Source organism: Haliaeetus leucocephalus, unplaced genomic scaffold, assembly GCF_000737465.1.
Source record: "Haliaeetus leucocephalus isolate CR32 unplaced genomic scaffold, Haliaeetus_leucocephalus-4.0 Scaffold3, whole genome shotgun sequence".
Classification (NCBI taxonomy): domain Eukaryota; kingdom Metazoa; phylum Chordata; class Aves; order Accipitriformes; family Accipitridae; genus Haliaeetus; species Haliaeetus leucocephalus.
In genome coordinates, this window is record NW_010972439.1 from 2,811,058 (window position 1) to 2,837,102 (window position 26,045).

Here is a 26,045-nt window from a genome sequence, read left to right on the forward strand (position 1 = left end):
ATCCGTTTCCTCTTAGACCATCTGCAACATCCCAGAATAAGCGCAAAAGCCTTTTAGTTAAAACCTAACATAAAAACTCGGATTCTGCAAGAGGCAGAACAAAGAAGACCCTGATCGTGGGGTTGAATTTCTAGCACAGATGATCATCTTGGCTTCATTTCAGGAGGCTCTGAGTGTACCATGCAATTAGGGAAACTCTTACCCATCACATCCCAGCACTGGAGCTCTACCGACTTGTGTCAGACGCAGATGATGCTCTGACCCTGCAGCCCAGCAGCCTCCTTCGAACAGAGTGAAACTAAAGCACGGCACTTTTCCTGTTCTCCCTGCCGTAGTTTTAGGAAAGATAAATTTCGAAGCGGATGAGAGTAAATAGCACCATTTTGTTCTTGCTCTAGATGTGATAGCTGCTCTTTGCTTCTGTGCTAAGCAGCTGAAGTCTCGTGGGATGGTTTCTGAGACACAGAAGCTGGGAGCTGAACACAGCAAACTGGATTGGCAGGCGGCTTGGGAGATTTTGTCCTTTCCTAAACTGGGACAACACTGGAGAATACAATAGACATCCTATTTCCCTTAGCAATAATCACATTCCCATGTAAGGGCAAAACTATTCAGCCCTTCAGCATTCATAGTTTGTTCAGTCAGGAAACATATTATTGCTTCATAAAATGGGACACCTGTCTTATAGTCCATTTAAATATTAACAGCAGCGCCATAGAAATTAACTGTAATAGTTTTATTATAGTAAAGTTCTGGGTAAATCTTGTTACAGTGTAGCGTGGATGTCAACAAACAGACAGAAAGTATGAAAACATGAATTTTATAGAAGAAATTGCAGACTGATGTGCTTTAGACGCCACTGCATCTTTATGGCACAGGTAGCAGTACCAAGTGGTCCTTCATCCTTCGGTGCTGTGCTATAGAAATGGTAATGCTTGTTGCTTCTGAAGCATCTTTTTTATGAGCAGATATCAAAGCATTTGTCTAGGACTGCAAAAGGCCTTTGCAGCATCCTTCTGTAGCCGAGGAAACCAAGGTACAGGCGGCACCTGGAGCCGGTTGCATCAGCTGCAAGACGAGCGCTGCAGAAATAGCCCGAGCACCCTGGCACCCGCTCCCCAGCACCCTCTTTTATCCCCTTAATGGTGCTTGCTATAAAAGGGACAGCACACCGCGTCTACCGGCGACTTATATCCCACGCAATCCCATTAGCTCTGCTGCCTGGCTCCTGACCTTTGTCGGCAGAGTACGCCAAACTGGGGCTCCGCAAGCCTTCCTTGAAAAAGCCGCGTACTTCACTCTTCCCCGCTTCATCCCGGGCAGGAAGCGCAGGATAGGAATACTGCGCCCAAGGCTGTTCCTGCCGCTTTCCAAGCCTGACCCTCGCATCCCTGTTCCTTGCGGATAAGGCTCCAGAAGCCTCTGGGTCGGGCTGGGAGGCTCCAGGCTTTCTTGGGGGCTTTCCAGTCGCTCCCGGGTTTAGCCGAGCTGGGAAATCTGCAAGAATAGCTTTTGTCCTGCCGCTGCTTTATTCCTGTTTCCCAGCCTTGCTGAAACAAAAGAGGCACGGGCAGTATTTTTGGTGTTGCAGATGAATAAGATTTTCCTGGAACAAAAAAAGAGGTCAAATTTGGTTCCCATCACAACCCCTGCAGGTTTCTAGCTCATGGGCCCCTGCCTAGGTGCAGCTGCCTCGTGCTCCAGAGCCGGCCGGTGCCTTTTTGCCCAGTTTTAGCCCTTTGTACAGTAATTCCTTTAAAACACCCAAGCAAATAAATGGTTTATGTTAATTTTGTGGACCCAAATCAGTAATTAATGCCGTAGACATGAAAGACAGAAAACCACTGAAGACTCAGTTTTGGGGTTTCCTCATGTTTCTCAAACAGTCCCAGAAAGCAAAGCTTTCAGACCAGAGTAGGGGGAGATATCCTGGGCCAGGTTAAACCATCCTTAATGTGCTCTGCTCACTCCAGTGGGATCCAAATAGGCTGGGAAACAGTGACTTCAATTGAAATCTGAGAGTTCATAAGCCAGTCAATAAATTACAAATTACCCCAAATAATTGGCAATAAAGTCTTACCTATACAGTACCTTCATACACTCTCTGTATGTTATTTCCTAAAAAAAAAAAAAACCAAAAAAACCCCACCACTTTTAGAAATAATTCAGAGAAGTCTTTATTTAATATTAGTGCTATTTTTCATGTGACTTAGTCTGTAATAAATTCAGGCTTTTGTCATACTATGCATCTGTCATACAGGCCTTGAGGGGGACAGGAAAAATTATGGTAAGTTCTGGAAAGACAAAAGCTGCCTGCAGTATGTTTTCCATGCGTCATAACAATCCTTAAAGGGAAGGAATACGAGAAGGAATATGTAACTGTCTAGTCTCTATTTCTCGCCTTGCTAGAGTTTATACCTGGGTATGGTCCCAGACTAAACAGTGTGTGGGAATTGGAGGGAAAGAGGGAATTCCAGCGCTAAGGAAGGACATGTTTTGCAGAGATTTGGGGAGGGGTTGTTAACAACGCTTGGTGTTTGAAGCTGATCAGGGGCTTCTCAGACTCACTTCCAGGACAGACACTCCAAGTTTTTTTACAATTAGAGGGGTCTGATAAACGCTGTTTGGGACCGTCCCAGGAGCTGGCTGAATGATGAGAAGAAGTTTTACAAAGGTGTGTGTGAATAAAGAACCTTACAGCTGCTTGTAGGGTAGCAGCTTTTGTTACTTGAGCTGTTTGTAGGGTCACAGTATTTGTTCCTTTAAAATATTTATCTGATCTGAAATTCTAAGAGGTGGTTGGTTTACTGGCTTTTTTTTTTTTTTTTTTTTTGCTAATTGCTCTTGAATGTTATCCTGTTAAATTTTTTCAGTCATCTAGCCCAGGTGCTACAATTATGCAGTATAACCCAGCGTGATAAAGCCAGTAAATAACCATTGCAAAGTAAATATGGGCAGACATACCATTCACCCAAAACAGCTAGCAAAGTTTTGCAACAAGTGACATTTACAGGCAAACGTAGAAAAGATCTCTTGACTGGTGTACAGTCCAGAGAAAAGACAGAATGTCACAGAAATTTATGCAATGCTGGCTTCAATGATCTTAGTAACTTTTCTTCCAATATATGTTATTTATACACTATTTATTGAACTTGGCCTTAAAGTAGAACAAGAACCCATCAAGTACATTCTGTACCTTACGGAATTTATATTCTGTCATTAAAAACCAGTATTAATACATACTACAGTGTTTCAGATCATAAAGTTCAATTCTGGATTAATAAGGAGCATGCATCAATGTTATATTATACTTGAACAGACAAATTTAAAAGGATTTTCCTTCCACACAAGATCAGTGTCACATTTAATACCACAAAGGTCTCACACGTGTCAAATATGAACTTCTTTAATTTCTGAAAAAGCTGTTGCTTAATAAGTTGTTTATACATAGTTAGGAAGACAAAAAGGGGAGACTATGGAGCTGAGTTCTTTGTAACTGCTCTGAGGCTGAAAAATGTAAACAAATAAAAAAATAGAAGTAATAATCCAGTTCAGTTGTGTCTAATGGCAGATAATGTTGATGATAAGTACTGTAATATGTTCTGCCTTCTTATCTGGAAAGACCACAAATAATGACTAACTACTGATAAAAATAACAATTCCCTTCGCAGACTGGCTTTTCCCCCTCCAACTGTGTTTGGACTCTGTGAACAAGAGCCTTGTGATGATGATGGCTTCTGAGTAACTTAAGTGTTGTCTTGGAATAAATTTTTAATTTATGACTGTGTTGATTACCCTGGCTGAAGGGGGGAAACTTGGAGCTCCCAAACCCCCACCTCCTCTGCTTTTTCATCCTCCGATGTTTTATTTTCCCAGCAGTCCAGCTGTACTCTCCTCATACTGTGTGTATTGTTGGGATTATCTTCAGCCATGTGAACTATAAACACGGCTCACTGCAGCCCAGCTAACGGAGTGGCAGAGGGCCAAGAAGGAAAATCATCCCCTTCGTCTGAGAGGCATCTGGAAAGTGGACCCAGGAAAGGTCTTTCCCTCACTCCGCTGGAAGACCTCTCACACCACAATGACAAAGTAAAGCCCCCAAAATAATGGAGCAGATGTTTCTAGGTGATGGGATACTCACGGGGAATCGTGATGAGCACGAGGATTTCTTCTTTTTTTTTTTTCTTTTTTTTTTTTTTAAGTTATGAGGGAAAGACAGACTTGTGCCCATTTCCCACCGGACACAGGGATGTTCTTCAGCAACACATTTTCGGAGACCAAAAAGCAGAACTGGGGGCACTCAGTTTTCAATCACTATGAATTTGTGTCTCAGGTTCATCACATGTAAACATGGAAAGCAAATCCTCCCACTGGTTTGTAATGTGTCCTTGTAGCTGTAATGTCCAGTGCTGAGCTTACTGCTACAGAGAAGTATTTTATTTTACTGAAGTCTACTGAAGAGTAAGGATAAGGGCTGCAAAGGTTTGAAATCGCTTAACACTCCTGTGGAAAACTAACTGTCTTTAAAATTATTGGGTAGTAGAGACCAAAGTGGGAATTAAGAACATAAAGAGCTCTCTGTATCTGTGTCTGTGGTGCTACTGATATAATAAGGAGTACCAGGGCTAGTCCCTAATTAAAAGAGAATAGTTGTCTGATTAATGGGCAGCACCAGATGGCATCAATAGAGGTGCCTTTTTTAGCTTTACTTAGCCATTCTTCAAAAAAAATGCTCATTTCAGGCTGTGGTGAAATTCTCTTCCATGGGGTATCACCTATAAATGTATGGTCCCTCTGCGAATTCCTCAAGTGCCTGGGAAGTGACGGTCAGAATAGAGCAGCTTATTAACCTTAACGGGAGCTGTCATTAGCGCTCGAACCGTATTTTTACTTCCTTATGTCACATGCCCTTACTCTACAGTTTGGTGAAAGAGAAGGAAGGGCTTCGTCTCCAGCCCCGAGTACTGATGCGCTGCGCAGCCATGCAGTGTCGGAGCCAGCAGTGCCGGAGCACGGTGGGAGTCCTATCTCCAACAACCCCTGGCACGAATCTAAACTTTAGACTAGATTAAAGGTCAAACTTTGCTCCTGCCTTTTTTTTTGACTCGGAGAGGCAATGTCCTTGGGCAAGCAAGCTATTATGTTTTATTTCATCAGTTAGTGGAAAGCAGCTGTACTGCTTAGCATAATTAATGAGGAGGTCAGACAGTAATGCTTTGTATACAATAGTGTTATATGCGGCACTAAGGCAAGTAATGGCCCATAAAAACGGTATCTTGTAAAAAGGGAAGGGAAAATCTGCCTCCCTTGAAGAAAAAATTAGGAGCGCAGTACTTCCTTCTAATCATCGCTAAAAACATTCCCCCTTCAGGTCCTTCAAGGCCAGAAAATCATTTACTAAAAATATTCAGGAAGTAATCCACAGCAGTACTCACTACTGTTTGCTGAAAGTTTGCAACTGACTGTTGCAAATATACATGAAAAATATCCATGTAAAAGGAAGGCAATTGCACGCAGTGCTGTATTTACTACCGCCCTGGTGTGTCCAAAGGTAATTTAAAAGATATTGCAAGTTGATGTCCCAACGGTTTCCTGTATGTTCTGTTGTGGACGACATTTGTTCAGCTCTTCTTTGACTGCAAAATAATACATTTCTACAGGCAGGTGGGAGAAAAGCCATTGGTATATGCTCAGTCATGATATGACATGGGGCATCGACCATCTCTCCAGGAAGCCTGTTCCAGCGTTTGACCACCCTGTCTGTAAAGAAATGCTTCTGAACCTCCCCTGGCGCAGCTTTGAGCCATTGCCTAATTTGTCTTTGATCTTTTTTTGGTAGAAATGCAAGGTGGCTTCTGAAGAACCCAAAGGTGGTGAAATGGAGGATTTGTGAGCAGCTGTCTGATTCACTCCACTGAAGAGGTAATATTCAGGTCCAATGAAAGGCCTCTGGCTGACTACCCAGAGCATCTTCTTTTTTTACAGCAGTGATAGACCGTAACACCAAGTGTTTCTCCGATGTCCCTTTACTGGTAAGAAATCTGGTTTTCTCTTTGCTGTAAATGTGACACCTGAAGACTGTTCTGCCAGACTTTCTCATGCTGGCTAGTAACCTGCCTGCACACAAAGGTATTCAACAGAACTGGAGGGTGCCAGGAACACAATATATATTACATAGGATACAGCTTGTATACAAAACTTCGGTTGCCATCTCCCCCTCCCCAGTGCAGGGAAGGTGGCTCTCCCCGGGCAGGTTTTTACATTCGCATTCTCATCCATGTTACCCTGAACTCTGCTCACCTTAGCTGGGACACCAGCTCGGATGGAAGGAGCATCTGGAAGGAAACACACTTGCCATGATGTGCTCTGTGAATACTTTACATCAGAAACGCACTTTTATTTCACGGCTGTTTTGGCATGTCAGTGACTTCCTTGGGGACGGTGGAATCAAGCTGGTGCTCGGGTTGTGGGGTTTTTTTGCTGTTGAAGCCTAGAATATTAAGTAAAATCTTCAGGTGCGTTTTTCAGTGCACTGAAGAGACATGCTAATACTTTAACCTAAGACACAACATTAATAATATCCTTATGGCTGGCTCTCGGAGTCCCTCCTCGCAGAGACAAATGCTACCCACACATTCCTTCGCCCGATACACAGACAGTCATAACTTGGTGATTAGCGTGCTTCCAAGGCCTACTGAGATAAATCAGAGAGAAGCGCCACATTGCTGTATATAGACTAATAACTTGAAGCAAGTTAGGAATGCAAAGAAAGCCGTAGGAAGGGATATTTCTAATGAAGAGCGCTCTGTCAAAGATAACGGCAAGGAGCACGAGTGACGGATGGCACAAGCAGAAGACGGAACGCAGGAGAACCAGGGAGGGATCTGAAGCCCAAACAGCCAAAGATATAAAGGCAATTTATAAATTCTCAGCTGATTTTGCCATCTCTGAGACGTGACTAATGCAGAGACAATGACAGCATGTGGATGTCTCAGGGAAAAAGAAAATGCTGCTGGGAGGAGAAGCAGAGTTTGTAATTTCTAAACTAAAAGACAGCAGTGACTATTTTTTTTTTAAATTAAGCATCATTAACACAGGGACACTGCTGATTTTCAGAAGCAAGTACTCTTCTGGGAGTGGCAAAAATTGATATCACGTATGAGCAGCATCCCTACAAAAAAGCACAATTGCCACATAGGAAAAAAGGAAAAAATCAGAGCATTCATTTGGCCCTTGCAGGACATCTGAACACATGAAAAGGGTAGTTAACTGTCTTAAGTATAAAATAAAACCGAGTTGTATTTGGCTTATCTGCAATAATGCAAGGCTAACAAAACAAGGGAAAGAAAAGTGTTGCTTTTATATAGGGGTTCCATATTTTGTTTGCATCCCTATTGATTTGAAGTGTTTTTTTCTACTAGATTTTCCCTTCCCAGAAACAAGGATATCTAAAACATTTCCTATAGATTTATTCTGATTGCTGCTTCATTGATTCTGAAGCTGAAATAATGTGCCCTCCAAAACCACTAATATTTCTATTGTGACCAGACATGTCCAGAGTTTTACAATCCTAATTAGTTTCACAGTTGTCTTCTTGTTTTCCTGCACTCCCCCCTCTGTCTGCTCATCACCATCTGCTGTTGTCCACGGTAAGATCTTAAAGGAAGGACCATCTCTTTGTTCTGCCTTTACACAGCACTTCACAGAAATAGCTCATTATGGGAACCCAGGGCTGAAATTCCTAAACACCATGGCAATAAATGCAGTGGACAGAAAGAATAATGAGTCTCAGAAACAGCAGAGAAATGCCCAACTCCTGGCTTTTGGAGACCATCTCCTGCTTTCTGAGTCTATCTTTTGTTCCTGTGCCGTTTCTGCTCAGCCCATTACAGGAACTGCTAGAAGAAGGAGTTAGATGGGCACACAGAGCTTGATCACAATGCAGGCAGAATTTGGGAGGAAAAGGCAATGACGGATGTGGGAAAGGGAAAAGAACATCGGAATAAGTCCTCTTCCAAACTCACACAGGGGCAGTAGGGAAACATCACCTTTGTGTACCTGTACTTCAGACTGTCTGGGGGTTTGGTTCTGGTTTTATCAAGTTAGAAACATTTAAATGAAGACACGTTAGATGCCAGCCTGTCCCAATACGGAACTTTCAGTGGATGTGGTCAGTGGCTGCACACTGAAACGGAGCGTTAGCCCTAAGGACCAGCTCTCCTCCTCCCTCAGCAGCTCCTTCTCTCTCCAAGAGCAGACAGTAGCTCGGCGTAGTGCTCAGTGCATGCCACCTACTTACTGCTCCTCTGCCCGTTTCCCACAAGAGCTTTATGTTTGTTATTTATACGTACTAAGAACATAAGACTCTGGTTCGTTCAGTAACTGAAAGAACTGATTATGTAGGAACAACAAAACAAAAATATCATTTCAGATGCTAAGTGATGGGTGACCAGAACTGGCAACTCTGCAACTGAGCTCTATTGTAAATTTGAGTGTTTTGGGGTCAGAGGGATTGCTTAGATTTATGATGAACAATATGGAAAATCTGAAGGAAATGGATACTTTTGCACTACTGTTTAACAGAAAAGGCTAGAAGCAGCAGAGGCAGGTTAGTTCAAAGGCCTTGCTTGGATTGGATGTGAAATGTGATTGAATTGCCTCCAAAATCTGAGGTTTGTGCCTATTAGATATACAGTGGTTTGGGAAACAGTGTCTTGAACCTCAGTGAATGGATTTTGGCACTTGAACAAGTCAACGTAAAATGGTGAAACTAAATATTCAGGAGGACTGGGCTTTCAGAATGCCTTAAGAGACATTCATTTTCATAGCTGTTCCTCAAATTGTGGTCCATGGTGTTCAGTTGCTCATAAAACTCTTCCGAAGTAAATTGCATTTTCAAATAAGGCTGAACTTGCTATTTATACAGGTTTATTAAATTAGTTCAATTAATGCTTAATCAATTGTTATAAAATTCATCGAGTCAGTATGTTGCTTATACCCATGGTTCACGCCCATTTTCAGCATTCTCTCATAAAGTACTTACTCTACAGAGCATGTTCTTTTACAGGACCATCACATCAAGCCTGGAACATTCTTTTAACCCTATAAAAAGTCTCTAAATGCATCATTACTACAAAATATCACCTTAATAGGAATTTATTTTTAGTGTTTTGGACATCCACCTTTTTAAATGAGTGTCCAAATCTGTCATATTATTTTAAAATTATATGGCCGATGATGTAAGTTACAGCCCTGTTTTAAAGAACTAGACATTATCCCTGCAACATGTGCAGTCTGTCTTAATGTAGGAAATTGCCAGGTGCTTGAGCAAATGCTTAGGTCATACTATTTAGTTATTTAAGGTGACTTTAAAAGACCGAGATGACTACTCAGAAGACGACAGTGTTCCCAGGGTAGTCTCTAGCAGGGGTAACACAGCAGCCCATTGTGCAGGGCAGCAATTAGGAATGCCAGCGCTGATTGGGATCCTGGGGCGCATTGTTCTTCCCCATTTTCAAGTCATTCCACCCAATGGGCAGATGCTGGGGAAGTCATAGCAGAGATTATCAGTTTGGGGATGCCACTTCAGCAGACAGCCACGGGTAAGTGTGGGATTTGCACTCGTCTGGACTCTTTGCTAGAGGAAATAACTGCGTTTGAGAGGAGAGGAGAAGCTAACTACGATGAACACACGTATTCGGTGTTGTGTTTGGGGAAGTAATTGCCGGTGTGCCTCTGGCACCTTGGGGGAGCCATCTGGGCTCACATTCCTTTCCCTCCTGACACCCTGTAATCACTGGGGTAAAGACTGTCATTACCTGCTCCCTGCAGAAGTGTTCCCAGGACGTTCTGACCTTGCACCTAAAGCCTATAGATACTTGAAAAACTTCAGAGCAGCAGTAAATGGCCCAGAAAATGTTTGCGAGCAGTCTGGCAGGCTAGCTTCAGGCAGATTCCCGGGAAGCTGAACGCCTTGGATACCCGCCGGTCCGCGCTGGCGATTCTCAGAGGTCAGGGTGTTGCTCTCGGAGGGGTGCGAGAAAGTAGGAATTGGAAGTGAAGGGCCTCCAAGTCCTGCCACAGGGAGAGCAGCTGGTAAAACTGATCTTTTTCGTGAAGGAGGGCCCCCGTCAGCAAGAGAAGTCAACAGTCAGCGTCCTGTATTGAAACGCTTCTTGGGGAGCAAGTTTTGCTGAGCGATATCAGCACGTTCAGACCATCCTCCTCCACCTGGGATGTTTCTCTCTTCCCCTTGCCTCTCCCTTGGACCAGACCAAACTAGGGTCACCTGTGTATTCTCCTTCCCTACCTTTGCCTTATTTTTTTCTCCCCATTCCAGCTGCTGTAGGCATTTCCCAGTAGCAGCGTAATGACCATTGCCCGTGGGGTTGACGTGTGGTCCTTAGCCTTCACCCTGCGTCAGGCTCCTCACCAGGTAAGGCGAGCCGGTTGGTGGTGCCTGCTCCCACTGCCCAGGGATGACTCCCGTATATCGCCAGAATAAAGCAGGCAGATCGCACGGAGGCAGCGTTCGGGAGCGCGATGACCCGAACAAAGACCAGGGGTAGGGGCACACGGCTGACCTGACCGCGTCTCCAAGCGCGGTGTTGCTGTGAAGAAGGCACACGAGAGTCCTCAGGTGGGTGAGCGAGCGGGGGAGACCGAGCCGGAGCAGGGGAGAGAGGTTCCTGTGGCTGCCTGAGGCAATACAAAGGCTGCGGCTGAAAGACTGAGGATTTACACTAGAAAAAGGGCACCGAAAGGTTGGAAAAGGTCAGAAAAGGGCAACGAGAATGGCTGGGAAGACTTTGCCTTATAGCAAATGACATAAGGATGCTGATCTGTTTAACTATTTAATAGTGAATGTAATCAACTTTGGGGGCAATTTACTGAAGAACATGGTCAAATCTAAATCACCTGATATCTTTAAATCAAGCTGGCTATCAAAAACATAAGAGGGCTGAAAAAGGACTTGAAATGATGAAATAACAAAACGATGTCCTATACCCTGTGCGCTGAATAATCCAGTCAGGTTTATACTGGCATTTCAGAGCTTAAACACGCCCTGCGTCTTCATTAAGTGCAATGCAGCATTCTTAGCTAAACCAATACCTGCGAGTTGAGCAAAGTCCTTATGCTTATAAGAAAATATCTCTAATTTCAAGCCAAAACTTATTTTTTGTGCGTATGTTTTGCAAATTTTTCCACTTGCTGTACAACAGGTCATGAGGAGGCAGGGAAATTTGTGATCCGGTTCCTATACGGGTGTATAACCATACAGTGGTAATGTATTTACTTGCAGCAGATGGAATGAATATGGGAGAACATCTAATGTGGTAATTGACGCTAAAATCTAAGGCATTAATTAAATGTGTGTTCTACTTAAGGAGTCAACTGAATGATGAGTGACAATTAAAAATGATGTCTTTATAATTATTCCAATTCCTATTTATGAAAGTAGAGTGTGACTGCATATTAAAATATGATTGAAGGTTTTATGACTCCTCATTCTTTCACAGTTAAAACGTTTGCAATTATTTCTCCCTCAGATTAGAGCAATGCATAGCAATGTAAAGTAAAACAGCGTAGGCTTGATTCTCCAGTCATTTACACAGGTTTTATATTGGCATATGGTGACTCCCTTAAGCAGAGCACTCCTCAGTTAGTTAGGGTGATTTGAATGGACAATTAAGCTCAGCATGCTGAATACTCCAAATTGAATATGAACATCTGGGGATGCATGTATGGATCAATGATTCATTTTTTTAAATAATATTTGGTCAGGTTTGGAAAGTCTGCTGCAGCTGTAAGGGTGGAGATTTCTCCTTCCAGACAAAGCAGTGGGAAAAATCCCTTTCCTTTGCAGGGAGCAAGATTAGCCCATTCATAGAAGTCAGGGTCCTTTCCCTCAATCTGCGTGTGTCTAATGTATTTCTTTGAAAATACTTAATTAGTACAGCAGATTCAAACTTTGAAAAGGGGCTGCATACAGCTGTCTGGATTAGGTTGACTAGAAGTTGTAATTGGTTGCAATACCAAGAGACGTTCTCAACCCAAATCTCCTACACTTCCACAATGACTCCCTAAGACACCAGACACTGGAAAATTCCCTTCTCTCAACAAGTTTTTGAAAACTCCTCACAATTGCAGACAGAAATTTTTTTTTCTTGTCTATTATGTGACCATTAATAGTCCTCATTTTCATTTATTTTTCAGAAGTTGTATTAAAAATGTTTTTATTCAGGAACAGAAGTTTGATTTTTTATTACACCCAAGAATCACAGGGTAGAGAAGATGAGTCCTTCCTTTATTTGAATGTTACTTTTATTTATTTCTACTGCGCATATTTTTTTGCCTTTCTTTTGCCCTCAGTACTTGCTGTGGATGTGCCATGGAACCACCGGTGCGTATCTTTGAGAAGGCAGTAAGCTCAAAGTTAGCTGGCAATGCCGTTGGTTGTTTTTACTGCAACTCTGAAAAGAAAGAGAACAAAAAGTGCGCGCGTGTGTGTATGTATCTACACATTTATATACACACACACTAGAGATAAGTGTTCAGTGAAGCTTTAATCCCAGTGCCAAGCTCGAGAAGCTGGTTTTTGTACTGGAGTCTCTCCTAGCACCCAGGGCGAAGGACTCCCTCCCTTTGGCTGCATCCTTGCAGCCCCTGCGCTTGCTGCTGCCCTGGGTGGAGAAGAGGTTGGCCAAAAGCCTGCTGCATCTGCCTGCTTTTCTTCCTCTGGTACTATTATCCAGCCTCTCTTTCCAGCCTCCGTGGCTCTCACCTCTTCTCCTATTTAAATCTGCTCAGCATTTAGCAGGAAATACGCTGCTGTCCCTCCTTGAGCCTCTCTGTTGGGTCCCCCCTCTGCTCATTTTTGTGTTGTGTTTCTGTCTGGCAAACACCTTCTCTCTTCCAGTCCATCGGCAGGTCTCGGACATCTCTTTTGTGTTGATTCCCCCAGTCAGCCGGTGCATTGCAATAGGTTAGCTTTTCTATTTACCTTCTTCGATTAGTTTTTATTCCGCTCTGAATTGGATTTTAGCAGCCCATAATTTGTGAGTATTTAGAATTAGATATATTTTTGTAAGCCGTTTGAAAAACAAGGATATCAAGCTTCCAGATGGCATAAAATACTGGTTTCTGGATTTAGTACTTCTCAAGATAGAACCTGTTAAAATCATGCCTGACTGGAAGGGTGGAAAAAAAAGCAAGAGGGCAGTCCAAGCGCTGTGCTTCTGGGTTTGGAGGTTTTTTTCTTCTTCTTCTTCCAAGCGGGCCTCTTACAGGTGACAGTTACATGGAAATAAGCAGAGCGAGCCGGGCAATCAGTTCCCGTATGCAGAAGATACATCCAGAAGGGGGTTAGGATGTGCATGAGGAACTCACCAGAAGCTCAGAGCCTTCTTGATCCTCTTCATGTTAAACAAGATGAAATGAGATGGTGGAAGTGCTGACATTGTTATTAGTGACATTAGTTTTATGCACACATAATGCAAATTCACTAGTATAATCCTATTAATGATAAACAGCTGTATAATTTAGGACTTTTTTAGTTCAATAGATGTTCATGCAGTGAATTATACCTAAGTGCCAAAATAAGGTGATTTTTAAGGTCAGCTCTCCACAGCCCATTCAACCCTTAAAACAAATCTTTATTTTTTATTAGTGCCACTCCATTTAGATCTTTTCCTGCTTCTGGCTTCCTTCTTACTTTATAAAGCTACTGCTCGTCAGCTTATCTCCCCTGCAAAGCTCCCCACACCTTTAATCTGTTTAGCCCATGTGTCATGGACTTTCTCCTTTTTTAATAGGTGGAATTCAAATATTGTCACCGACAGCCTATCTTTCTCTGGGAAGATTACATTATCTCAGGATCTTATGGGCAGAATTATGAATCGGGCACAAAATCCACATCACAGCTTGCTCCTGCTGTGGAGGCTTTCCAAGCGCTGCTCCCTGAAGATCTCTTTGCCCCAGAGCAAAGGCCTTGGTATCATGCCTGGCTTTCCTCCAGCAGAAGACCATTGATGAAACAATATGGGAAAGAAAAGTCTAATCTGAAAGTTCCTGTATCTGGGGAGGGGAAAAGCACTTCTACCACATATGGCAGGCGTCCAGAGGGAGGCAGGGCTTGCTAAATATCAAAAAGAGTAAAGCTGCAATATTTTGGACACAGCGGAGAGTAAACGCTGGGAGAAGTCCATCCCTCGGCTGGCTACAATTTGACAGTGCATGGAGGAGAGAAAGCCACCGACTGGTAATCCCACCGAGCAGATGTCCTGCAAGAGAAAGTCCTTTATCTCGGCACCTGCTGCGTCAGAGACTCCTCCGACAGCTCAGCACCGAGAGCCCACAGGAGGAATCATAACAATTCTGTCTGCCCACGCGCTGTGCGTACACCGGGCTGGATGTGAACCCCTTCCCCAAAGCCCCAGAGTGTTGTACAGGAGCTACACGACCCCAGAAGCACGTGCTGCAGCATAGCCGGCAAAACAAAGCATATATACAGCAGTCTTTCATTCAGCGATATTATTTTAGAATGTCGACAGAGAAATCTCTCCGTGTTTGTTTGCAGGTCTGCTGCCAGTATTGTGGTATTTATATTACAGATGCGTTTACACAACATTTATGTATTAGTGCTGTTTTCATTAACCAGCTTTTCCATCCAGCAGTTGGCAATGAGGCTGGCACCCGGTGGTTGTAGATTTAAATGGAACTGTCGTGCTCTTTGAGGAGACAGGTACGTACGGTTTTGGTGGATGTAAAGGCCAGGTAGTAAGGTAAGTATGTAGTAGTTACGCTTATTTATCTATGCCTACGTCCTAGGCTAAGGGAATCTTAACAAGTTTAAAAATCTATAAAGCCTGATTTTTCTGTCTGGTGGCAAGTCAGAGAATTGCTAACTTTGAGTAGAGACTTACCACTTCCAAAAGTTAGACGTGCTGACAAATTACTGCTCTAAACTAATAGCAGTGTTGAAGACCTCTCTGCTAACACTATCAGATAAATACATCTACAATCTCTGCTTCCCACATTTGACACTTCTTAAGGGCTTGCCTACACAACAAAGTTGTTCTTACATTGATTTTAAAAAATGTCATTTGGTTTATGAGTGATTTAGTTCAACCTAGTTTAAATAGAGTCTTTTGAAAAATACGTGTTTATATACAATATTGCATTTATGCAAGTATAAAAGCTCTGCAGAAACCAACACCATCCAGGTTCTGACTTGGATAGAAATTGGAATGTTGTACATTTTCCAGTCTTGGACTCAGATGAAGGTTTGTGCTTTGTTTTGTTTTTTAAAAGAAATTAAAATGTCTCTAGGCATTTTAAATTAATGCTAAATTAAAAAAAATATGATTGATATATATATGTGTGTGTGTATAAAACTATATATATATATATACACACACACATATATATACACACGTTACTTCTGTTGGCATAACTAGCGCTTTTATTTAGATGTCCTGATCTGCTTAGAGGCACTTTCACTGAATAAAATGAAGAGAAATATGTGCTATATCTGAGACACTCCCTCATATAATCCTAGTATTTCTAGACTGAAGCGCTTTCCTCTGTGAAATACAGAATGTTTAACAATTCCTTATCATTGATAGGGTTGTAACTGATGTGACACATGCTTTCTCTGTTGCCCATCCAACGTTCTAACACTGAAGTTAAATAAGAATTGGCACAAATGGGATTTCTCTTGTTCTGTGATGTAGAAGGATAGCCAGTCATGGTTTGTATAAATTACTTCATAGTCGTAGTTACATATGATATAGTTTCCTAATGAGGCCAATTCCCTAGGCAACAGCCCAACCCTGTAAATGTCTAAGCCCAGGAATACAGCCAGCAGGATGTCTAATTCAGTTGAATTCAATGGAGGTGATCTGGTACTCATAATCACCTCACCTCCATGAACTGTACGCCTGTTGTAAGTAATGTATTCAGAAGGAAAAAGCTATTTAAATACTCCTTCTTGAGTGAATTATTTAAAAACTTCCTCATTTTACCTGTGTATTTTAGCATCCATGTTTTGAAAAACATTTCTCTCCTGAAATTCAAAACAACCTTCAAGAAAAACAACTAATAAATTATACTGAAGAAGCCTTAAAGGTATTTAATACAATGCTTTGTGGTTTGAGTAACTAGAGAAGTCTACTTGTGACCATTTTATGTTCCTGAAATAAAAATAAGTTTCAGTCTTTCAGATCACAGGTCACAAGCTGATCTACTTTTCTTTTGGCTTGCCTATCCATCTTTCCACCTCTTCTCCCCCACATCTCTATTCCTCTGTGTGCAAAGCAGTGTAAAAAGACTTCCATTGCAAATCAGTGGAATATTTTTCTTTTGTTAGTCCTTTCAGGCAATTTCACGTGCACTTTTGCATGTGTCACAACAGATGCATGTATTGCAACTCAATCAAAAGTTAGGCCTAATTGATTTCTTACAAGAAGGCTGGACAGCAATGAGATAACTATGTGTGGTGACGATTTAGCTCATTTTACATGCACTGTACGTCTGGGGCACCACGAAGCTTGCCTGTGTCCTGACAATATCCACAAACCTGAAATCCACCATCTACTGGAGCTGATAATTGCCAGTGTAGGTCACTACAGTATTATTGTGAAGACCTCTGTGAAATGGCCCTGAGATGGAGGGAAAATAGACTTTGAAGTTATTTCTGTATCACTGCCTTCCAGCCATGCCCAGCGCTGCTCAGCCCATCCCTGTGCAGGAACCTGGTGTCAGAAAAGCTCTGCCAGGCTAATAAAAAAAGCAATCAATTTTTACTCCTCCTAAAGGACAATGCAAAGCATATATGCCTCAAAACTAAGCTTTAAAATAAAGTAGACAGCGTGAGGGTTTTACTGGGTCGTAAATGTGTGATTCGTTATAACCTGGCTTACGTGATAGGACAGAGCCCACCTATGTGTTGGTTGCACTTTGGTTCCCAATGAACACGACGCAGCATGTAATATTAAACTGCTAGGCACACTAATGAAAAGAAGCTTGAGGAATGTATGGGTACATTGCTCCCTATCTGTCAGAAAACTGCCTAGGAAAATGAGGTCAGCTATCTGCTCAGAAATTGTGCTTGAACATGAGGGAGCCTAGATTTGTTTCTGTAAATTACAGGGGGGGTTGGCCTTGCTTCCACCGAAAGCAAAGGAAAATTCCTTATGCACTTGCATTAAAGTAGGGTCAGCAGCTTTAAAAAGCAGAAGGATACAAGAAGCATAGGGACTTGCTATTTGAGCTGAATACTAAAGTTTCTTTTAAGTGTATGTAGCGTTCAGTTGGGTAATGGTAAACGGAGGACTGAAAAACTCACCTGTTTGGTTTTGCCTGAATTATCCTTCCACTGCCTTGCATTGACCCTTGATTATACCACTGACAAAATCATATGATTCGGTGGAGAGATACTATCTGGTATAAACGTATGTTATCAGGAATAAAGAGAAAGGACTTTCCTTTAGCTGTCTAGAGGGACTGGTAAGGTTTTATGCTCAGAGTTTCAGCATGATTTTGAATCTCCTATTCTGGACATTTTCTTTTCTGCTCAGGTAGATTTGAACTGCCCTTTAGTAACACAGGGAGGAAATCCTCCTAGCTATGGCTAGTGTCTCTGCTGGACCATCGCTTTTGTACATGAACTTCTTTTAGCTAATTGTGAGCTGGGGATAAAAATAAATAGCTGTTGAAAGAAAGCCTCTACGATTAACACTGTTTGGAACCAGAATAACCTGGACCTGCTCTCTCCTGTGTAACGTGAAAAAAACCTGCAATTTGCTCCCCCTTCTAACTCCCATAAAGATAAGAAGGAACAAAGTCTCTTCTTTTACATAAAATTTAATAGGGGAGGTTAGGGGGAGTTCTCCAGCAGATGCAAATGGAAGAGGCTGTTGAGGGCATGCCCTTCCACCTAAAGGCTAAAGGCTAAAGGCCTTTAGGTGGAAGGGCATTCCCTCAACAGCATCTTTAGGAAGTTCCGAAGAATTGCTACAGAGTCTAAACGGCTAACTACCGAGGTTGTCTGAGGACTTAACCACAACACAACAGAAATATGTAAAGTCTGCAGGGTCTAAGAACTAATCATCATACAAGGAAGAAACTGGTTTCCATTTCCCCTGTTTAGCTTTTTGGGGTAGTCTGCCACTGAACTGTAAACAAGCCTGGGAAAGCTGGGACTCTTCCATCTCTCGTGTTTAAAGTCATGCTGTCCAGCTCCGGATTTGGGTGGAGAATGAAGCCTCTCATTCTGGGGCAATTCATTGATGGCTGGAAGACATTAAAGTTGTTGACATCTGTAAAGAATTTCAGAAATTATGAGGATATATAGTGATGAGCAACACAGAGACCACATCAGACCAGAGCTTCATGGTCACCCAGGAGTTGCGTAATTGAGGAAGATACATGGATTCTTTCCAGAAGATGTCAAATCTAGTCCATCTGTACTGAAGCAGGACTGAAAAACGTGCACTGTGTTCAAGCAGCCATTCAAGCAAAAACTCAGTCAGAATTTCCCTTTTACCGCTCTGTCTGACGCGTAGTTCTGCCTTTACCCTGATGGGCTCCTTTACACATCTACAGCAGTACATTTTTCCTCGTTGTCTTTAACAAGGACAGACTTAAATCCACATATTAAATCCCACCTTCCTTGCGCTGATTCTTTTATTATTGTATTTGCATTCCTCCACAGCACTCTCCCTCGTTTGTCTTTGTTCTCTTTCCTAGGCAGGTGGGAGAGCTAATTAATTAATACTCTTATTACTGAGAGGTAGAAACATGTAGCTGAAAAGCAGGGCCAGTACAAGTGTTCAGCTGAGGTATTGTAGGGACTGGGTGGGAAATGCTTCATCAGAAGCCTGGGACCTCATAGGTTTCAGGCAACAACGGTTTCATCCTTGGGTCCTGCTGTTCCAACCGCTGTAGGAGTTCCCTGTTGGATGTCTGGTCCCTCATGGTGAGCAAAGAGGGATTCTCTCTTCTGGGTTTGCAGGAGCCTGTGCTGTTTTGCAGGATAAGGGAAAGCTTTCTTTATGTTGAGCTGCTACTCTTCATACCGTATTTTGATTGCATCTCACTTCTTTCCTGCCCCTGCCCCATGCACTGATGTGTTGATTGCAAACCTAGCATTGTAGCTTGCCTGGTGGCTTACATCCATGTAGATGAGGCATAAAATCCCAGCAAACCAGGCTGCCATAGATTTATCAATGTCTGATGAACACATTGATGAGCATGGGTAACCAAGACAGAGGAAAGCAGTGAATGAGACTGGAGAGAGCTTACAGGGGCCAGTGTTGCACAGGTGTTAATTGTGGTGTCATGCTTTGATTGTACAGCAAATTATGATCTCTCTTTCTATTACTATAGTAAAGAGTTTCCACCTCTCCCCCCATGGTTCTTGCATTTTTTTTCTTTGCCATGGGTCCTCTTTCCTGCATAAAAGACACCAACTAGAAATTAAATTCCCTTTTTTCTTCAGAGTGAACTGGAAATATGACCACCTGCAAACCCATCCATTTGGGGGGGAGGGCGTTACAATCATATTTGCCTGTCTTTCTAAATTTTGTTTTCTTTTACACAGTGTCGTGAATAGGACTTGCATAAACAAGGAGCACTGACTAACTGAAGAGTAAAGACGCTGAAACCTAAAATATCAAGAGAGCTGTCAAACGTAGTGAGTAAGTGGGGAGGAGTAGAAATTTTCTTCTAATCTCTTTCAGCTATTGTAAACACATCTCACTTGCAACAGCACATCTTATCAACAGATGTTGGCTGTTCTTGTCTTTAATAGCTGCTGTCACTTCAGCTTCTAGCAGTTCCTGCTGCTGCAGCTCAGCCATTAAATGGACACTTCTCCACTAGCTTCTTACTGCTCCGGGGGTGTGTGTGGGGGGGTGTGCTTTCTCTGCAGCTTCACATCCCTGCTGCCGTGCTCGCACCGCAGCGTGGGTGTGTGTAGGTGGCTGGTGTAATCCCTCCGCGCTCAGACTGCACCGCTGACTCAAGAGACGAAAACTGTTGTCTCCCATCTGGTCCCAGTCCCGGGCGGCCGCAGGAGAACTGTGTGGCAGGTGCGAGTTAAAGAAAGCTCTTCTCATGCTCAGGCAGGATCCCCTTTTTATCCTGCATAAACAGTGGCGAAGTATTTTTCTCCACATCATCCTCGCAATTCCTGCCTCTTTACTGCTCTTCTTTTCCTACCCCTGCCGCTGCCTCTTCTTTCTCCCACGGGACTGGCAGAACCTCAGGGGAAATAAGTAAAGCTTTCCTAATATAGAAACTCATCTTCTCTGAAACCACTTCTCATTCTGTTAATGGAGTTCTGGAAATGTTTCAGTTCTCTCCCTACACTAATACTTTATTCTTTTCCTCTGATAGCTGTCCAAGCACCAGTGTCATCAGTTTTCCTAGCTTTATTAGCTTGTTTTGCAAAGAAATGCACAGGCAGTCTAACAAAATAATAATAAAAAATTGGCTGGAGAGTTTTATAGCTATGTACTCTCTTTAAAAAAATAAATATGCATCTAGAGACGTCTTTCTGAGGCCATTCCTTTGCTGGGGTTTTACACTTCAGAAATATATGTGCTCTACAGACAAATATCAGTGGAAGATAACATAGGATGCTTAATAGATTTGCACGTGTTCCTTCCCCCCTCCTCTCTTACCCTGATATATGTTTGGCCCAGGGCTCTTCTTTCAGACCCTTTCCACCTTTGTGGATGTGACATCAGTGCTGAATATTTGCAAATCCACTCTTAAAATTTTATATAACAAAAGCACGAAGCGCCTGCAAATCCTCCGCGTGGAAGGGAGTGCTTTTTCTGTGCCTCCCTCCCCCACAGTTACACTCGTTCTGGGGAGAAGGCAGGGAAGCGCAGAGCAGCAGACGTGGAAACGCTCGTGTTCTGCAGCGAGAATAGGGTTTTCCACCAGGGAGAAGGTGCGGATCTGCCATGCCCAGCGCTCAGGTACCCTCCTGTCCCCTCAAAACCCCAACCGCAGGCTGGGAGGGGGGGAGATGAGCAGGGAGCCTTCCGTCCTCAAAATAGAAATTGTGGGGAGCAAGGAGGCACTCAGCAGGAACGCTTGGGAGGGTGGGAAGTTAGTGGGAAGAGGAAGAGAAGTTCTTCAGAAAGGTGGCATCTGAGGAGGCTACAGGCGAACACAGAAGTACGGGCGGCCGGTACTAGGAGAAATGCCTGCAGTCACCCTCGGAGGGAACTGCTTATAGAGAGCGTATGAAGCAGGCTCAGTCAGCGCATGCTCAAAATACTCCGCCTGCATTTTGGAGGCATCCATTACCACCGGCTACCTTCCCTGTGCTTTTCCCTGGCTTCCCAGGACCCACTTTCCTCCTGTCCTTTTCCAGACACAACACTTGCAAAAGTGGGAACGGACTGAGATAAGCACCATGCAAGACACGGACAATTGCTGGCAGGCAGTGCCCCGTCTAAGCGGCTTCTCCCAAATGCACAGGAGCGGGGATAGGAGAAGAGTCACCTGGGATGGGCTTCCATTTCACACAACCTCTTCCAGTGCAGGTGAACAGGCGTCCCACTCAGAGGGTGCCCCAGACCAGCACATACACTTTCCAGGCAGGTTGTAGCATCTGGCCTGCTGGGTATCCCGTCCCTTTGCGACCCACGAGGATGCCAACGAGACAGTGGCTTATCTGCGGTAGGGCCCCCCCAAAACAAAAAGCGAGGCCAAGAAAAAGAAAGTGGATCCCTGCTAGCGCAACTTGGTTGTATGAAGTGTGGTTTGGGAAATGAATTGGTCTTGATAGAGGCTAGCTATTCTAGCTTCGTAAATTCGGAGTGTGGATTTGGTGATAGCTGTGTGCACAAAGTGCAGAGACGGGAAAAACCTGAGCCACAAAAGTATGTTATCCAGCAGGAACACGGAATTAAGGTGCTACTTTTATGCTGCATTTTTATTAGTGGCATCTCAAAAATATCACTTTCAGCATGCCTTTTTCACTTCTCCCACAGAAGCATGAAAATTAACATCAGCTAACAACATTTTCTATTGCTCTAGAGGAAATGTTGTTGGGAGGTGTTTATGCATTATTTGTCTCATTTGCTTTTTTTTTTACGTTACCAAAGTCCAGTCATAATGAAATTCCTGGGGGGGGGGTTAAATTTTTTTTATTTTAAGGCAGGATTTAATTCTTTCCCCCCTCCCAGAGTTTAAGACACACACGTACCCCAATGAGCAAAACACAAGACCCTTCACGCAGAGTCACTTCCCATCACATTTCACACTGGGCATGACATGCCAGCTCAGATAAAATATAGAAGTGAAAGCCACGTGGTCCGGCACACAGCTCCCAGGCGCAGACGGCTGGCTTGCCCCCGGGGCGTCTTGAGAACATCTTCACCGGCCGGGTTCTGCTGCATGCAGAATAGCTGTGCTGCTCGTGGAGGTGCGGTGGGCTCACGTTTGGGGGCTGCAGTCCATTCCCCAGCTGTACTTTATGCCAAGGGGGAGGTGTTTGAGCTCATGTCTCCTGGCTCTGGAGAGGTCGGAAAGGTCCCATCCCCACCACCTCCCGCCTCACCTTCCCCCCCAGCACCGCTCCGTCCAACCCAAGTGGGCTAAGGAGACGCTGCCGCTGCATGCCCAGGTGCACGCACCCCTGCAGCGAGCGCCGAAGGAGAAGGCGCGCTCCAGTCCTGAACTTCTGCAGCCCTTTCCCTGCTCCCCAAAAGCCCAGGCCACCGCACCTGCCTCTCTGTGCCCACTCCGTAGCTACACAGGAGCCACAACTAGTTGTTTTTCCCCCAGGCTGAAGTGCTACCGCTTACAGGTACCTTATGCAATCCCGTACGCGAGTTAGCTCTGCCCCAAGCAGGAACCTAATCAGGGTGAAGGTCAATTCCTGTGAAAATATCCTATGCTGCTGCTTGGTCTATCGTTCAAATTACTCAAGGTCAGTTTTTATTTAATCACGCTTCCTTCCACGATTTTTTCCCTCCAATATTAAAAAAGGCAATTAGATAACGAAGCATATGTAGCTTGTTTTCTTGGATTATTTCTCAGCTTTTTTCCTAAATTGTCACTGCCCCTTTGGACTTCGGCAGTGGGGTGGCTGCCAGGTTTCCACAGAGATGCAAACAAATTCTATGCAATAAAATATCATCTCTACATAATTTAAGCCCCAAATGTACATGGTGACAGTTTTATGTTTGAATAATATGAAAATCCAAGATATTGGATGTGAGTATAATTTAGGATCGAGAGCTGCAAATATTTCTGTGCCCTGGAATCCAGTTAAAATGCACTGTTGCACATGCTGTGTTTTGGTGGTGAAGTATTGCTTGCCTCTGATTGCTGCAGGGCAAGAGCTTTATTTTCCTAACCCGTGATTTAGTGCTTTCCACCCCCTGTAAAGTGTAACTAACAATGCCCTCTATGTGAGCCCTGGTAGCTGAGGGGACAAGGGGGAGATGGCCGCAGTGGGGAGACGGGAAGGGGAGAGAACAGAAGGGGAAAAAAAAGGGATGTCTGCAACGGGTAAACGCATCCACAACTTGCCTTCTTAAAGAGCTGACGGCTGGATATTGGGCCAAAACCCCAATTAGATGGCAGCAGTGGAGCTCCACTGGTTTTGAAGGAGCTGAGCCAGCCTGGACCAGCTGAGAAGCTGGCCAGCAGTCTGGCGTTTGGTGCCCAAAGTGGTTGGAGCAGGGGAGGTTTGAAACTGTACTCCTCACGTACCGCGGAGGGGCCTGTGGGAATCGTGTTTGCTTTGGCATGGAAGTAGGTCAGCGTAGACCCAGCAGGTCCTGCAGTGAAAGGCTCCTTTCTGCTCTGAGTGATGGTAACTTCCATAAAGAGAGCAAATTCATTCCGAGATATGGCTTAACCCACATCCTTCTTTAATTCATAGGTCCTTGCGCAGTGCAGACCTCAAGGCGAGCCCGTGTGGACACTCTTGTCCCTATTTTCATCACTGGATGTCCTGTGTCTCCCCGCAGGGCACAGACCTCGTGGCGTTTTCCCTGGACACCTATTCCAGACTCCCTCTTTAGGCAGCGATCAGCAGAGAGAGTCTGTGTCAGGAATCTATGAACTCTGATGCATTTGCAACGTCTCCTTCCACAGCTGTGGGTCTGGGTTAGGGAAAGGAGCTGCTGCATTTCCTCCGTCTTCCCTTTGCCCTACAGAAAGTCCCTGAGAGCAAGTCTGTGCTAAGATTTTCCCATTTCTGGCACGCTTTCTGAAATTTGCTCTCTCCTTCCCTCCTGCCCTCTTCCCTTTTCCCGTGATACCGGCTCTGGCTCTGTCTGGTGAGAAAGATTATCTTCTCCCAGCACGTGAAATTAGGAACTAGCTGCGAGGAAAAAGTGGAGGTAGGTAAGAGAGTTCTCTCACCACAGGCAGCCCGGTGCAAAACGTTTCAAGCAGCGCAGGAAGGCCTGAACGAGGGAGGGATGCAGCAGAGCTGACGTCTCAGGATCCACCCCACAAAGGCCACCTTCGTTCAAAAAGATGACTAAAGGGGCAGAGGACACGTGGACAGGGAACGGTGCCTGATTTCTGTTCTGATATAATAACCAGAGGATATCAAAAAGGAACAGCAGGCAACAGGTTTAAAACAGACAGCGATACTATGTCATGCAACTCGTAACAAGTAGTTTCCCAGTTTAATCACAGAATTTTGTGAAGGCCAAAAAATTTGTATGGGTTCAAAAAGTGATTGGCAAATACATTAAACTAAAAGAAAGTAACTCTGATGCAGGAAATCCCTGAGACACAAAACCTGGAGAACAGGGAACGGCTGAGGGAAATACCACTTTGTGTTTGCCCTGCTGCTATGCTCTCCCATAAGCATCTACATACTGGAAATCTTCCCAGTTAGGACACAGGGCTGGTGGGGCTTGGGCTGACCCAGTACCCTCACTGCTATCTTCAAAGGCCCAGCCAGCCAGGTGCTAAGTGTCACCAGACCTGCAGCACTTTTCTCTTCAGGAGCTCTGAAAATAGCAAGCTAGACCAACTTTCTAACAAGACCAACTACTGCCATGGAATTGGCAATTCCAGATACTCTGGACGGAAACTCCGAAGGCATTTTCCTTCCAGGTAGAGAGAAATGAATGCCCATGATAAATACTGACTGTACTTACCTACGAAAACGCACCTAGTTGATGCATATTTAGTACGAGAGAGTCCTGATACATACTCGATTCAAAGGTACAATGGATACACCACCGGTCCTGGGGAGATACACCAGTCATTCCTTGTTCGCTTCGTCTGGGCTCATGGTGTGCTGACATTCCTCACCTCGCTGCAGCCGTGGAAAAGCATGACAGGTAAGAAAAAGAAGGCATTTTGAAAGCCAGCACTGAATGCATTTTGTGTGGCAAAACTCCAAAGACAACTTTTTCCCATTAGCAATTCAGAAGGGTGGTGTTGGTATGGATAAAGGACACACGCTCACCGTGTTCTGGGGTGGATGCTGATCCCTGAATGATGGCACTGTTTACTTCTGATGCCACGTGATCTCTCTTCCAACTTTATTACAACAGACCCCAGAAATCCTGACCCAGAACACATGTCTATTGTCTTGTGGAGGCATTTCGAGCTGCTGCAGTACCTTGGTTTTGTTGCGGGCTGGTGAATGGTAATCGCCTCTCGATTGATATTTGGTGATGTTAAATGTGGCAACCTGAGCAAGACTCTGGGCTCCCAGTTAGAAACGCTTTATCACCAAAGGATTTTCTTTATTCAGGTTAGCTGTTATGTCACAGCACACCACACCGCGATACTGACAGGGTGCCATTCAGGCTTCTCAAGATCTTAGGAATGCAAGTAATATTTACCATTTAAAGGCTGTGCTAGTAGCATGTCTGTTTTTTTGATAGCAAAACCTCTGTAGTTCTGTCTTACAAGTATCTAGGATTTCTTTTTAACAAATGCAGAGCAGACACCACAGCTTACTGCTCACGGTTTCTTCTAAATTATAGAATCTATGTCATGATGTCAAGTCTGCTTGTTAGGAATAATTGGAAATATCTCAC